We start from the raw sequence: 14,708 nt of genomic DNA, 5'->3' as shown, positions 1-14,708 counted from the left end.
GTTGTTGTAGAAGCAGTCAGTACTCAGCCGCTGTAGTGGTCATAGTTACGGACCCTCGTCGCCAGGTCCTGGGTTCGAACCTCACAGTGGTGGTCGGCTGAAGTTGGTTTTCTGTGGTTTCCAACTTCAATGGCGCGAATGCGAGCCGATCTCCCCTTTAAAAAGTCTCGCCACAGAGAGCAACAGACGTACAAACAGTACAAATTGTGATTCAATCATAACATATCACTCACTTGCCTTCTGTAATATAGATGACAGCACTGAAAAAACAAATACCACTACATACGCACTCAAAGACTGTTAGGCACACACACAGTTACACTTCCGACACAACTCACTAGGTAGTAAATCGCCCATAGATGGCAATAGGCCTGAGTTGTGCTCGGTTTGAAAGAAAGAAAGAAGTAGTAGGCCTACTCAGTGTTCTCTAATGTTGAGGGTTCGCCCATATTCCTATCGCGCTGCAAAAGAGATTTTTGGTTACAAAGGGCAAAATTTATTGACTTTCAAAAATCTGAATCATGACCACATAAACATCTTTCTTTTTGTAATTATTTATGCTACGCAAAACGTTTACAACATGAATTTTGTTTCGAATTTTATTAATTTGTATAGTTTCTCTGGCCAGATCCGTCTGTGAGTGAAACTTTGAACTATTTTTATCTATGAAAAAAATCTTGACGTCACGTTTTTTGGGCAAACCTCCATTTTTATGCCGTTTGGTTTAATTTTTATTAATTTTCAAAACGTGTCACGAATTTCCGCACACCCTGTATCTCGTGGTCATGTATGATTCATCCCACAGCTCAATGGTCGAGAATCCTGCATATCTGATGGCCGTTGAAGGTTTACCAGCGACCAGATACCCACGGGTGCCATAACACCTAGGGCACGGTAGCCCAGGTCGATGAGATGTCCTAAAGTACCAAAGTATGTTCAGAGGTGTCGCGAGTTCGATTCCCGGTTGCACACACACAATTTCATAATATACTCAGGTTTTACCATGGGATACGCTCATTGGCGAAGATCACAATTACGTCATTAAAGATCGAGGGAAATTATAACTCCGAACCACATCTCGTGACGTAGTAGCCGAAGAGCCGAACATTGCCGATTCGGATCTACGGCCGTTACGTTTGGCAACTTATCGCCAAACACAAGGATTCATTAACGATATCGCTTTTATTTCGTCATGAATGCTGGCGCGATAATATTACAATTCGATTTCGATTCCCGGTTCGTCCTTCTCAAAAGCTTTCCTGTCACGGGTACAACAGAAACGGCGACATGACCACTAAAAAGATTGCTACCGTAGGGGAAGGCTTACATAGAGGGGCGCGCGCACCAACCTCTCGATGAGTATAAAAAAACAGGCTGCCGTGTGTGTTCGGACTCTGCAATAAATTGTAGGTCCCGGTCTAATTAGCATTCGTGTGCAAGAAATAACCATTGTGCGACAAAAACGATCAACGAGCTTTTATCTCATCTTCAATATTCAAGGCATTATTATTATCTTTTGATTCACTTTTTGCTGATATTGCCAATAGAAAGATCAAACATTAATATTAAACACTTTTTTTATTCCTTATGCAGCTCAAATATGGTTTTTAAAAAAATTAAATTTAGGACCATGGTTGTGTGTTATGAAATCCCAACTGTAGTCCATCAAATATTTTGTGTTATAAATCGCTCACAAACCATAGTTGAAAGACCGTATTACAACTATATCATGCAGTGTTCAATAGTGCTTATTAAGAGAGACAGATTTTCAGAAGACAGACACAAATGACGTACTTATTTATTTTAATTAAATCACTTGTTCTTGCAAAAAGAAATACAATTGAAATAGAAACAAAATTAAAATGAACAGTCATTAATCATTGAAACAAAAAAAAAGCAAAAGTATGAACCATTTTCTGTTTACATTACCAAGATTTACGTTTTTTTGCCTGTTTTTTGTTTGCTTAACCCTTATTTGTCCTTAAGCTCAGGCCTACAGAAGAGTTCCCTTGAGGTGCTTTGTTGCTTTGCTTTCGCATTGATTGTTTAATATCCTTTTTAGGGTGAAAAAGACAACCTTCATTTTCTGGCCACTTCTGTGGGTTGTCACATTTTGTCATGCTTCACCTGAGTTCTGTTACACTCCACTGTCACAAATTGACCAGGTCAGTATTCCTTCAGAATTTACAATTATACGAATTCATCATTTGCAGGTATGATGGTGAGGAATACAACCATTCCTCACCATCTCATGGTTTCTTGGGTCCTCAAAAGCCCATCAGTGTTCGACAAGTTCAATGAAGTATGTGAAGGCAAGGAATTGACTTCTAATCTTCATCTCCTTCGCTAGAACTGTTTCAAGGCTTCGCCTTGCGAGGAATTTTCGTTTTTTATTTGAGGAAATTGCAACTTGAGAAGTAAGTGGCAAGTTTTGCAATATCTGCTGTTGAAATTACTTTTACCTGGCTCAACATCAAGCTCCTTCTTTCTTCTTGTTACGCATGTATTTTGTCCTACTGATTGTTTCCTGGTCATTTCAATATATTTTATGAAAGAGTCAAAAACAGCACTTCCATCTGGGTCTGTGGGATTCCGATCAAAATATGATGGCAGGCGTTTTAAGACATTGGCTCCACAAAGAGGAAAGATGCCAGTAGTATGGGCAGTGCTTTGGCGTAATTTTTCGGCACGCTCACTAGTGATGGACATTCCATCTGACCTCCAGGTCTTATCACTCCCCCCCCCTAGCAAATGCATCACCTTGAAAACTAGCATTATGTACAATGAAATAATAATGAATATTATCACAAAAATGAGAAACTTTGCTTGGTTTTAATTTATACACAAATTGCCACGTTTTCAAGACAAATAAATTCAATTGGTCGAACGGTTGACGCGTTTCGGCTCTCCATTGAAGAGCGAAACGCGTCGACCATTCGACCAATTGAATTTATTTGTCTTGAAAACGTGGCAATTTGTGTATAAAAATAATGAATACGTAGTATTTCGGGTAGCCTATAGATGGCAGAAAAAGTCAGTTTCACCTGAAATGTTAAATTTTATTTAAATTAAAATATTCCGAAATTATATAACCCGATTTTTTTTTCTTTTTCGTTTCACAATAATACGATTCTGTTAAAAAATATTTGTCAAAACTTCAGTTCGTTTTATTTGAATTAGAACATGCAATTTATAGAAAAAATTGCATAATATTTTTCTCTCAAAAATGTTTAATTGTTTTTTAAATATTATTATAACCTAATTAATGCTCAAACATGAGATAGTATGGATGTGTGCTCATACTTATAAATTGCGGTTCCCATCCTTAGATTAATAATAAATTAATAATCATATTTTTCTTAGTCTAAGCTTCAAAACCCTTGAAAGACTTTAAATGATGTATGAAATAATACTTTCTCCATTGCCATTCCCTTCTTGGCATATAGAAATATGCTACGGCCATTTTCTTGCAACTTGTTGAAACAGTCCATCTTGGCGATGTATGTGAGGTTCATTGTTGAAATAATCTGTTGGAGAATGTGTCTGCGTTGCTTGATATCTCTGTTGAAAATTTCTCTGTTCAACCCCATATTTCATTGTTGCAAATCCATTGACCATTCTTATAAAAGGGATCTGTTCCAAAGGATAATTGCCAATCCATGCGGGGAGGTCACTGGAAAACTTCCCGCCGAAGAATCTATTCCGGTGATTCTGAACTGATCGTAGCACATGTTGACACACAAAGATGTCTACCTCTTGCAATTGATTCGTTTCTTTGCAAAAGTCGCGATATTCTGATCAATTCGAAATCAAGTGCCGAAACACTTCGTTCGAGTCGGTGAAAGAGCGCCGTCGCTCTATATCTATGGCTGGCATCTGCGGTACTGAGATACGGGTACGCGGACACAGGTCAGTTAGTTATACAGCAGCGGCGCCTTTCTGAAGAGATTCGTATGAGGAAAGTCAACTTGTTCCAAATGCCAGGTTTGATATTCGAGTTGGCTTCGCTCCGTCCTTTTCAAAGACTTAGAATTTCGGCATGTGTTTGAGCACGATTCAGTGATCGATCGGTGGTTTATACGGTCAGGGATCGAGCGTTCGGGATTTATTTCGCGGAAGGATTTTTCTAGTGACCTTGGATTGGAGCAACATGCTTCAACACCCTGAGGACATAATGGATCTTTAGTTTCATATCGTCCGAAAGTAACATGCTCCTACGATCCTCGATTAGGTTCGATCACGCCTAAATTCGATAGCGATAAGCTGTGTGAAAAGCTACTTGAGGCGTTTTTATATGTTAATGAGGCAAACCACTGGCAAGGTTGGCAGCTTGGAACCGTTTATCTAATGATGGGGTCTCACTGAATGGGATCGTATTGGGCGAATCAAAGTTTATCGGCGATTGGTCCTCCCACAGCTGAGTTTAGAGATTAGCATGCTCGCGAGAAAGAAAAAATTGAACCCAATCTTTTAACAAATCATATTTTTATACTTCATGATTCTTGTTGGTATATTTAAGTTTTTCATTTCACATTGAAATTTCTGGAAAGTGCTAATGGTTGTGATTTATCATTCTAACTAATGGTGAACGTCATTGGTTCATCGATTATGAACTGCATCATTTTTCATTTCAATTCGTGAAAAAATATATTGATGAAGATGGTTTATTCTTCATTATCGTCATTGTTAATGCACATACCATATTTCAACATATCATTTAGCCTGACTAGCGGGTGTGCGTTGCGCTATACAAATCAACGTGCACAGCAATGATAAGCTTGTCTAAATCTGTGCTGCAGTCATGACGAAACGTCTTGACTAGTCGTGTCTAATCTGTGTGCGCCCAGCTTTTGTTCCACCAACCTGAGAAGGTTTAGATCAATTGTGTCAACTACCGCTGCAGCTATGGAGAGATCGGTACCAAGCTACAATACGCAACCTCATGCCAGGAGCCGGCATCAGTAGTATGGGCAGCGCTTTGACGTAATTTTTCGGCACGCTCACTAGTGTTGGACATTCCATCTGACCTCCAGGTCTTATCACTCCCCCCCCCCCCCACTCTTCGTGGGGGAATTTTCTTAGTGATGATAATGTTGCTTTTCTTTTACTTCTGTTGAAGTAAAGTAGTTGTATAGTTCTATTTTGATTTTTCGTTAGATATTTTTCCTTTATTTGAGAAAGTTCGATAATTCTGAACAAACAGTTTTGTCTTAAGTGTGTGGCAATGTAGTTTGGAATTATTTGAGATCTTATTCTGCCATAAAATCAACACTGAAATAAAGGTTGTTCCGTCAATATATTTAGAATTCATGAATATATATGTCTACTTACATTATGATTTTCCATCTTTCTCTTCAGAGTTTTTTTCCTCATGTGTATATATTCTAACATTAGCTCTATTTCTCTAATAGGAAGCCGTGGATCAGATAGGTCTTGGAAGAGACTATGACCCTGGCGAAGGTACATCCAGAGTAAGTTTTTGGAATGATTATATATATATATATAATTTTTTTGTGTGTATTATGATTTATTTTTATCTGTTATGATACCACATCTCCTTTCTTTTGCAGGACACGAAATCATACGTGTTGCAAGAAAAATCCCCCAAGAAAAACATCCGTTTTAATGCGGAACAAATCACATATACAGCTCGGATACGAATGGAGGTTCTGATAGATCCGTCAACCAGATTAATAGCGGCTATGGCATTTTTGCGAGCATTGTTGCGGCAACTGATAGATGAAACAACTAACGGGTTGCATCCTGATGACAGAATTCGGTAAATATTTACTAGTTGTAAAATTACACGTATAGTTAGCTAGACATATGATCAGTCATTTTTGGTTTGAATAATTGATTATTTTCTTTATTTCCAGCATCGTTATGACATCTGACAGCTTGGATCGACCTATCTCCACATCGCTTATTCCTGTGGCCTCGCTCACGATAGAATCACTGTTGGCAGTGATAATTGAAAGTGTTGCAGAGCAAGAACCCCATCCCTCTAAATGACCCATCTCTCAGATTTGACGTCAACACTGTCAGATCACCACGAGGTGGTGGCAGACGTAAGATTGTCAATATATCGACCGACCGGTTGACAAAGAAGTCCGTTATAAGCGTACCACAAGATGGACTGTGTTGTGCCAGGCCCATAGTCGTGGGTAACGCCTACCTTTAGAAACATCCTAAACTTTCGAGCATAAGAGACTCAAGAATAAACATACCGAAAGAAATGTCCATTGATCTATATCAAAAAGCCGAAGTTCCCATAGGTCCTTGTGGTTTTAATGCCATCGCCAAGTTTGCCGAAATTCTAGATGTCCAGATATTCGTCAAGTCGTAAGAATAATTTTATCGGGTAATTTTTATTACTAAAAAATACTATTCAATGAACATTATATATATGTATGTTATATATCCATGAATTTTTTTTTTGTACAATTTCGTATTTATGTTTTTTAATGAAGGTGGTATTCAAGACAGCCAGGAAAGACAGAAAAATATTTTTGTTACTCAGTGATGGGCACTATCACCTCATCACGTCGCCTAAAGGATTTCACGGTTCCAATTTCTACTGTGTGGACTGCGACAAGGCCTACGACCATGTCCAGAAACACAAATGCGCAATCCGATGTAACACGTGCTTTGACGATACATGTACGGTTGGGACATCTCAAACCTGCAAAGCCTGCCACAGGAGATGTAGATCCGCTGACTGCTTTGCAAGACACAAGAGTCTTGGATTCAAAAACACCACATACTGCCAGCAATTCTACGAATGTCCGACATGCAAGAAATTTCTTGTAGAAAAGGAGGTCTCGAGGCGAACACGTTTGTGGCGAGAAGTATTGCAGCAACTGCAAGAATTTCCATCATGACGAACGACACCTCTGCCCCCTCAAGAAGAAGAAGGTGAAAGCCCCCTCCGACAAGCTCGTCTTCTTCGATTTCGAGACGGATCAATCTTCAGGCGAGCACGTGATCAACTTTGCCGTGGCACAATATGCGGATGGCCAAGAGGCTGTCTTTAGCGGATATGACAACATCAACGAATTTTGCGCCTGGCTCTTTCGCAAAGAACATAAAGGTTTTACCGCCATCGCACACAACATGAAGGGGTTCGATGGTCAATTCCTGCTCAAGTAAGTTTTTTTTTCAATATTTTGAAAATGTTTACATAAATAGCATGTTACTGTTTTATTTCTATAATACATACATTTTGTGATAAATTTTATAACACATGTGTTATTTTTTCTTTACAGATATCTCCTAGAGCAAGGAGTCAAACCTTCTGTTGTCCCGTGTGGATCCAAAATAATGGCATTGAGGGTGGACACTCTCAACATCCGAGTTATCGACAGCCTCAATTTTCTCCCTATGGCTTTGTCCAAACTGCCGAAAACTTTCGGTTTGGAAGAACTAAAGAAAGGGTACTTTCCCCACCTTTTCAACCGACCGGAAAACCAGGACTACAATGGACCCCTTCCTTCCAAGAATTTCTTCAATCCGGAAGCTTTCGCCGTCGAAGCGAAAGCGAAATTCGACAGCTGGTATGAGCAAAGAAAGAGCGGAAAATTCGTGTTTAAACACAAAATGTATGAATACTGCAAGTAAGTTGTTTTCTCCTCCATAATTACATTGATTTATTTTATTTTATTTTATTTATTATTTTAACATTCATTGTTTTATTATTTCTTCACTATAATGTATGTTCTTAATTTTTAGGTCAGACGTTGATATTCTTCGTCGATGCTGCTTGCAGTTTCGTAAGGAGTTCTTGGAATTAACCGGCGTCGACCCATTCCAGTACCTCACCATTGCCTCGGCCTGTATGGCGACCTACAGGTCAAAATACATCGATGAAGGCACTATTGGTATGGTGCCCATTAATGGTTACGTCAACAATACCAATAGCAGTCGTCTTAGCATTGAATGGTTGTCCTACATAGGACTGAAAAACAACATTCAACATTCCAGAAACGAGACGGGAGAAAAAAGAGTGCTTGGTCTCAGCGTAGAAGGGTTTTATGAGGAAACAAACACCGTGTTTTTGTTTCATGGTAAGTAATATTAATTAATTTTATTACTTTGTTTGCTTTACTACATGTTTCATTTTATTTATATATGATATGCTTTGTTCTTTTCAGGATGTTATTGGCACGGGTGTCCACAGTGCTTCGAGAAAGATATGGTGAACCCCTGTACTCATACGTATATGTGGGAACTCCACAAGAAGACACTAGAGCAAGAACAAAAGTTCCGTCAAGGCGGCTTCAATCTTGAAGTCATGTGGGAGCATGATTTCAATGCTCTGAAGAAAACAAACGGGGGATCTGAAAAATTTCTTGGTGGATTTTCACTTTGTCGACAGGCTGGCACCCAGGGATGCGTTCTATGGTGGACGAACCAATGCCACCAAACTCTTCTATCGAGACACTGCAAAATATATTGACTTCACGTCTTTGTACCCGTGGGTCAATAAATAATGCATGTGAGTGCTTTAAAATTTATAACTTAATAAATATGGCTGCCATTACTTTTTCTCTTTTTTACGAGTTTTTTATTTCATTGCAGATATCCTGTCGGACATCCCCGGATAATTACCGAGAACTTTGGAGAGCTGGGATCATATTTTGACATCATTAAATGCAAAGTTCAACCACCAAGGGTTTTGCCTGAATGCCCCTGAATGGGGGAACGGACAACATCTGTCCGTTCTCCCATTCAGGTATTATTATAATTTTTTTTATAACGTGATCTTCACGTATTCCCAATCTAACAATTTTTTTGTTATTATTGTTTTTTATCATCATATATTTCATTTTCTTTATAGATCCGGCGGAAAATTGACTTTTCCCCTGTGCGGTTCATGTGTTGAAACACGCTCGAGACAATGCCAACACAGCGACGACGAAAGATGTATTACATGCACCTGGGTGACTGAGGAGCTCAAGAAGGCTATCGAAAAGGGCTATGTGGTGAAAAAGATATACGAGGTATTTTTTCTAACCCATAATTATTTTTTAATGCTTTCTACGATTATTTTTGTTTTCTGATTAGGATTGTTTTTTCTAGATCTATCATTTCGACGAATCTCAGGAGGGTCTTTTTGCTCCGTACATCAACGCCTTCCTCAAGCTCAAACAAGAGTCCTCAGGATGGCCGTCAAACTGCGTAACAAAAGAGGAGAAAGACTCGTACAGGAAGCAGTATGAACAGGTTGAAGGCATACAGTTGGAGCCTGGAAACATTCAAATCAATCCAGGTCGACGTCAGGTGGCGAAACTATGTCAAAATAGGTAATTATCATTTTTAACGATTGAAAATTTTTTGAAAACTATGCATTTTTTAAGATCATATAATTATTATTATTTTTTTTTTCCAGTTTCTGGGGTCGCTGGGGCATGCGGGAGAACAAGACTCAGCTATCATACGTGACAAAATCCTTCGATTTCTACAAGATGATGAACGATCCTTCTATTGAGGTAATTATTATGCATGCTACTATTACATACTGCTCTATTATTCATAAAATGTTATTTCATTTAATACTTGATTTTGTCAAACTAATATTTAAAATGATATCTGTGACCAAATTATTTATTTTTTTCAGGTCAAGGATTTGTATCTCCCCAGTAACAACATAGCTGCAATAGAATGGCGGTACAAATCGGATTTTATACCCCAGACTGACCGGACCAACGTTTTCCTGGCTGCCTTCACGACAACGTGGGCCCGTTTGAAGCTGTATTCCGAGATGGAAAAACTAGGCGATAACCTTCTATACTTTGACACAGATTCGTAAGTTTCTATATAAAAATATGATGATACACACATATTTTTTTTAATTTTTAGGTATCGTTTTTTTATGTTTTTTTTTTTTTTTTTAAATTTCAGAATCATCTATACTAGCAACGGGACCAACGATCCACCATTGGGCGATTTCTTGGGCCAATTTACGGACGAACTTGATGGTCGAACGATTACCGAATTTGTATCAGGTATTACAATACAATAGCCGTTTATAATTATTTTTTATTACCAAAAATATTGTTTTTTCATTCAACAATGTATTTTTTTAAAATTTAAATGAAGCCTCATTAATTTTATTAGATCAGGTGGAGCCAAAAATTACGCCTATAGGAGGTCGGATGGAAAGACGTTCTGTAAAATTCGGGGTTTCACCCTAAACTTCAAAAACTCGCTAGAGTTAAACTATGACTCAATGAAAGCTCTAGTCCAGTCCATGGATTTCACCACAAAGGTCATCATTCGAGACGAGTACACAATAACAAGAGAGGTGAAAAGAAGACGGGTCATAACCAGAGCGGAGGATAAAAAGTACGGTCTAGTTTACGACAAGAGGGTTCTTCTGCCTAATTTTTCGACGCTACCCTACGGCTACTAATATGTATATTGTTATCTGAAACAATAAAAACATTGACATTGAAAACTTGTGTACGTGTGTTTTTTGTGTGTATTTGTCTCTATTTTTGGTAGTTAATCTCCTACAAAAAATGGGAAAGAGGGAAAAAATAACGTCATCGCACTGAGACGGTGGGAATTGAGCGTTTTTTGGATCATTTCATAAATAACTTGTGAATATTTGTTTATAAAAGGTTCTAATCTGAGCCCCAGAGTGAAGCTGCATAATTTGTACACTAATGGAAAGCACCATCAACAGAAGTAAAAGAAAAGCAACATTATCATCACTAAGAAAATTCCCCCACGAAGAGTGGGGGGGGGGGAGTGATAAGACCTGGAGGTCAGATGGAATGTCCAACACTAGTGAGCGTGCCGAAAAATTACGTCAAAGCGCTGCCCATACTACTGATGCCGGCTCCTGGCATGAGGTTGCGTATTGTAGCTTGGTACCGATCTCTCCATAGCTGCAGCGGTAGTTGACACAATTGATCTAAACCTTCTCAGGTTGGTGGAACAAAAGCTGGGCGCACACAGATTAGACACGACTAGTCAAGACGTTTCGTCATGACTGCAGCACAGATTTAGACAAGCTTATCATTGCTGTGCACGTTGATTTGTATAGCGCAACGCACACCCGCTAGTCAGGCTAAATGATATGTTGAAATATGGTATGTGCATTAACAATGACGATAATGAAGAATAAACCATCTTCATCAATATATTTTTTCACGAATTGAAATGAAAAATGATGCAGTTCATAATCGATGAACCAATGACGTTCACCATTAGTTAGAATGATAAATCACAACCATTAGCACTTTCCAGAAATTTCAATGTGAAATGAAAAACTTAAATATACCAACAAGAATCATGAAGTATAAAAATATGATTTGTTAAAAGATTGGGTTCAATTTTTTCTTTCTCGCGAGCATGCTAATCTCTAAACTCAGCTGTGGGAGGACCAATCGCCGATAAACTTTGATTCGCCCAATACGCAGGAGGGCGGAGTGGAGTTGGGCATTTGCCTACCCGTTTACTATACACGCCTTTGGTGATTCTGCACCCCCCCCCCCTCCGTTGAGGCATTTAAAATATTGGAATGCGCCCTGTATGTGTTCTGTACCTAACGTAACGTTTATATCCGAGGAATACCTGTTACGTATTTCCAAAAAGTTCTGCCATCTGCATTCCGCATTCCAAAACAGACAAGTCCGCAGTTTTTTTTATATCATGCGGGATCTTTTTAATGTTGTAGGCCTGCTCGATTTCTGTGGAAAGACTTCTTTAGATGGGAGAAATTTTCGGGACTTGTTTCCCAATGTCATGCTCGTGCACTGCAGCAAAAAATGATAATCCACAGTAAACGGAGACTGAGGAACGTCCATTAGTAAATATTAACCACAAAGATATTTTTCTTGTGTAATAAAACCCGCGCATGTCTTTTTTTTTTCTTAATTCTTTTACTCAGTCCTAGTACACTTTACTTGCTTAGAGGTGTCACGAGTTCGATACCCGGATCGTCTTTGTCAGAGAATATCCTGACACAGGGGTACAACAGAAACGGCGACATGACCACAGGAAAAAGATCGCTACCGCAGGGAGCCCCACTTCGAGGGGGTTAGCGCACCAACCTCTCCGTGAGTATAAATTCTGCCGTTCGGAATCGGCAATAAATTGTAGGTCCCGGGGTCTAATTAGTCCTCTTGTGCAGAAAATCACCGTGGTGCGACCAAAATGATCAAATGAAACGTGGAAATTTCAATCTGTAGACATGCAGATTGCGTATAAGTTTTATCAAGTATTCTTCGTGTTTGCGAGATTTCTAATTCACTTCAATTTACGAACACGTGTCTCTCATTCTTAATTCCACTTTCGGTGAGCGTGGCTTTGGGGCCGTTCAAGTATTACGTAAGCAAATTTTTAGCCATTTTTGGATTTCCCCCCCCCCTTTGTCAGCAAAATTTCGTCATCAGATCTGCCCCTCTGAATCCAACTCATATTTTCATAAAGGGTGGTTGATGACGTAAGCATCATCCAAACCCCCCCTCCCCCCCCGTCATCAAAAGTCAGCAAATCGGAAACCCCTCTCCCTCCCCCCCCCCCATCGATGATGACGTAATACTTGAACGGCCCCTTTTAAGAGAATATTATGCATTTCTTCAATGTATTGGGGGGGGGGTGACGTAATATTGCGTTAAAAAAAGCAAATAGGAATCGGGGTTGCTTTATTGCCATCTGCCTTTATCATTGGTTCTTCTTCATTATGTTACGGGAACTAAAAAGTGTATAGTTTAGTGGCAGTTGTGGAAAAAACCGTTTCTATCAATTTCGCTCCGTCCCAATAGATCATCTCACGAGAAATAATGAACACCTCCAGATGTGTCTAAGAAGTGAATACGCACCATTATAGCAAGGAAGTCTTCTCGGTTTCTGTTCCTGCGGGAATGATCCGAGTCTTTCTGCCAAATGTCTCCGTTATCGCAGAACTGCTTTGAGAAGACGAGGAATTTCGTTATTAGCTTGTAGTGGATGAAAAAAAATACATATATTTCCACTAAAGCTTCGGTAATACGGAATTTTGGTGAGACAGATACGCACCTAATCGGTTTCATACAATGCGTTGTCGTCCAGTGTAAAAGTCTTACTTTTGTTCCTACGCTGATATTCGTGTTACCATTCTGATTCCTACAAGAACAAAAAATAAATACGGTTAGCCATAAATACGCAGCCCAATAATGCGATAATAAAGAGACACAGAGAGTAACTTAAGGGGGTCTCCTATCTCTTAACATAGTAAAGAAAACTTTCTTACGTAGAAATATTTTATTAAAAATATTATTTATCCATTGATTTATTTCAAATTTTTGCCACATGATTGTGCATGCTATCTTATGCCAGTACAAAATTTTACATACCTGAAATACTTACAAAACAACTTGTGCGCGTGATAAAAGTCACATGACATCAATTAAATTGAATAGAAATTAATTCAAAATGTTTAGTACATAAAATGACAAAAAAGAGATTTCAAATTGATTTATAAATACTTGAATTATAGAAAAATTTTTACATTTATTTAAATTAAATTTTAAAATTCAGTTTTGAATAAGATTGAGTCGACAAAATCTCAGTCTTTTCCATCGTTCTATGAACTGAGCAACTTTAAAAAAGAAATGTTAATTTTAATACGAGAATGTGTTTATAATTAGAAGACGCGCGCATCAGAGTAGCTTTAACATGCAACCACAGGATACGCTCAGAAATTGTTGAAAACGGCCTAACGTTTGCCATTGATTCAATTTAATCCAATTATTTACCAATAAGAAATGAAGTAGGGTAAAAAAAAAACAGCATACTTATTAGTAGGCACTATCGTCGCAGTCATTACCTCGGCATTTTTTAGCAAGCAACGATTCATTTCGAAAATTTGAAGTTCAGCCTGAAATCCAAAGCAATGCGAAAAAAAGGAACATCAAGAATTATTTTTTGACAATTTTCTTATTTTATTTCAATTTCAGTGTCGTGTAATAAGAGGATACAGACTCCTGGAACGAGAGTGCATAGTGAACTGTGGGTTTATGATCACTTTCACCTCCGCCCTCCCTCTTATGTCAATAACTAGAGCGCAAACCGTTCCAAGATGGACTCTCGTGTCTGTAACCCCCTATTAATTTAGGTATGTGGCTTTTAAAACACCAAGACGATCTCGGGAAAATTTCTTGGCACCATGGAGTGGCACCCCGCACACACAAAAACACAACGTTTACCTAAAAGGGGGGAAAAACACTGCTTGCAAGCAGGGGCGTCGGAAGTGTTTCTAAACTGTGGGTGCTCGTCTTTAGTTTTATATCGGAAATTTTAATTTCTGAATCAATTCTGGGGGTGCTGGAATCCATGCCACAAATTACTATGGGTGCTTGAGCACCCACCCGGCTCCGACGCCACTGCTTGCAAGTGCATTGTGAAATATCTGACCGAACAATGAAAAAAGCTCCCAGAATTGCTCAACTAATTAATCAGGGCAATGATTAATTATATGAAGCAGCGCCATCTCTTGAAGTCTATGTATTTTGCAAAAAAATACGATATTTCATAAATATTTCACGAAATATTACATATATATTGTTTTTTTAAAAAAACATAAATTTCTTCAGTGTAGATTCAAGTATGATAAAAAAATTTTAAAGAATTAAAATTTTTTTTGCGTGATTCTCAAAATTTAAAATACTTTAAAGTTAATATTTATGAAAAAAATTGTATTTTATTAGTTGTAGCCTGGA

At 38.5% G+C, this 14,708-nt stretch overlaps 1 long non-coding RNA gene across 1 annotated transcript in view; it reads right to left on the bottom strand.

The window, feature by feature from the left end:
• Nucleotides 1-14,708, bottom strand: part of LOC149065005 (uncharacterized) — a 41,039-nt gene that overhangs the window by 12,723 nt on the left and 13,608 nt on the right. The window contains exons 2-4 of the long non-coding RNA XR_016195749.1: nucleotides 13,785-13,867; nucleotides 13,027-13,113; nucleotides 12,831-12,914 (exon numbers count right to left, since the gene is read on the bottom strand). This is a non-coding gene — a long non-coding RNA (uncharacterized LOC149065005). The remainder of the gene's footprint in view (nucleotides 1-12,830; nucleotides 12,915-13,026; nucleotides 13,114-13,784; nucleotides 13,868-14,708) is intronic.

Source organism: Pholcus phalangioides, unplaced genomic scaffold (assembly GCF_987345545.1).
Source record: "Pholcus phalangioides strain wild (caught in Gottingen) unplaced genomic scaffold, Ppha-v1.0 ptg000042l_1, whole genome shotgun sequence".
In the NCBI taxonomy this organism is placed as follows: domain Eukaryota; kingdom Metazoa; phylum Arthropoda; class Arachnida; order Araneae; family Pholcidae; genus Pholcus; species Pholcus phalangioides.
Note: the sequence above shows the minus strand (reverse complement) of the source record. Positions and strands in the feature narration are given on the sequence as shown.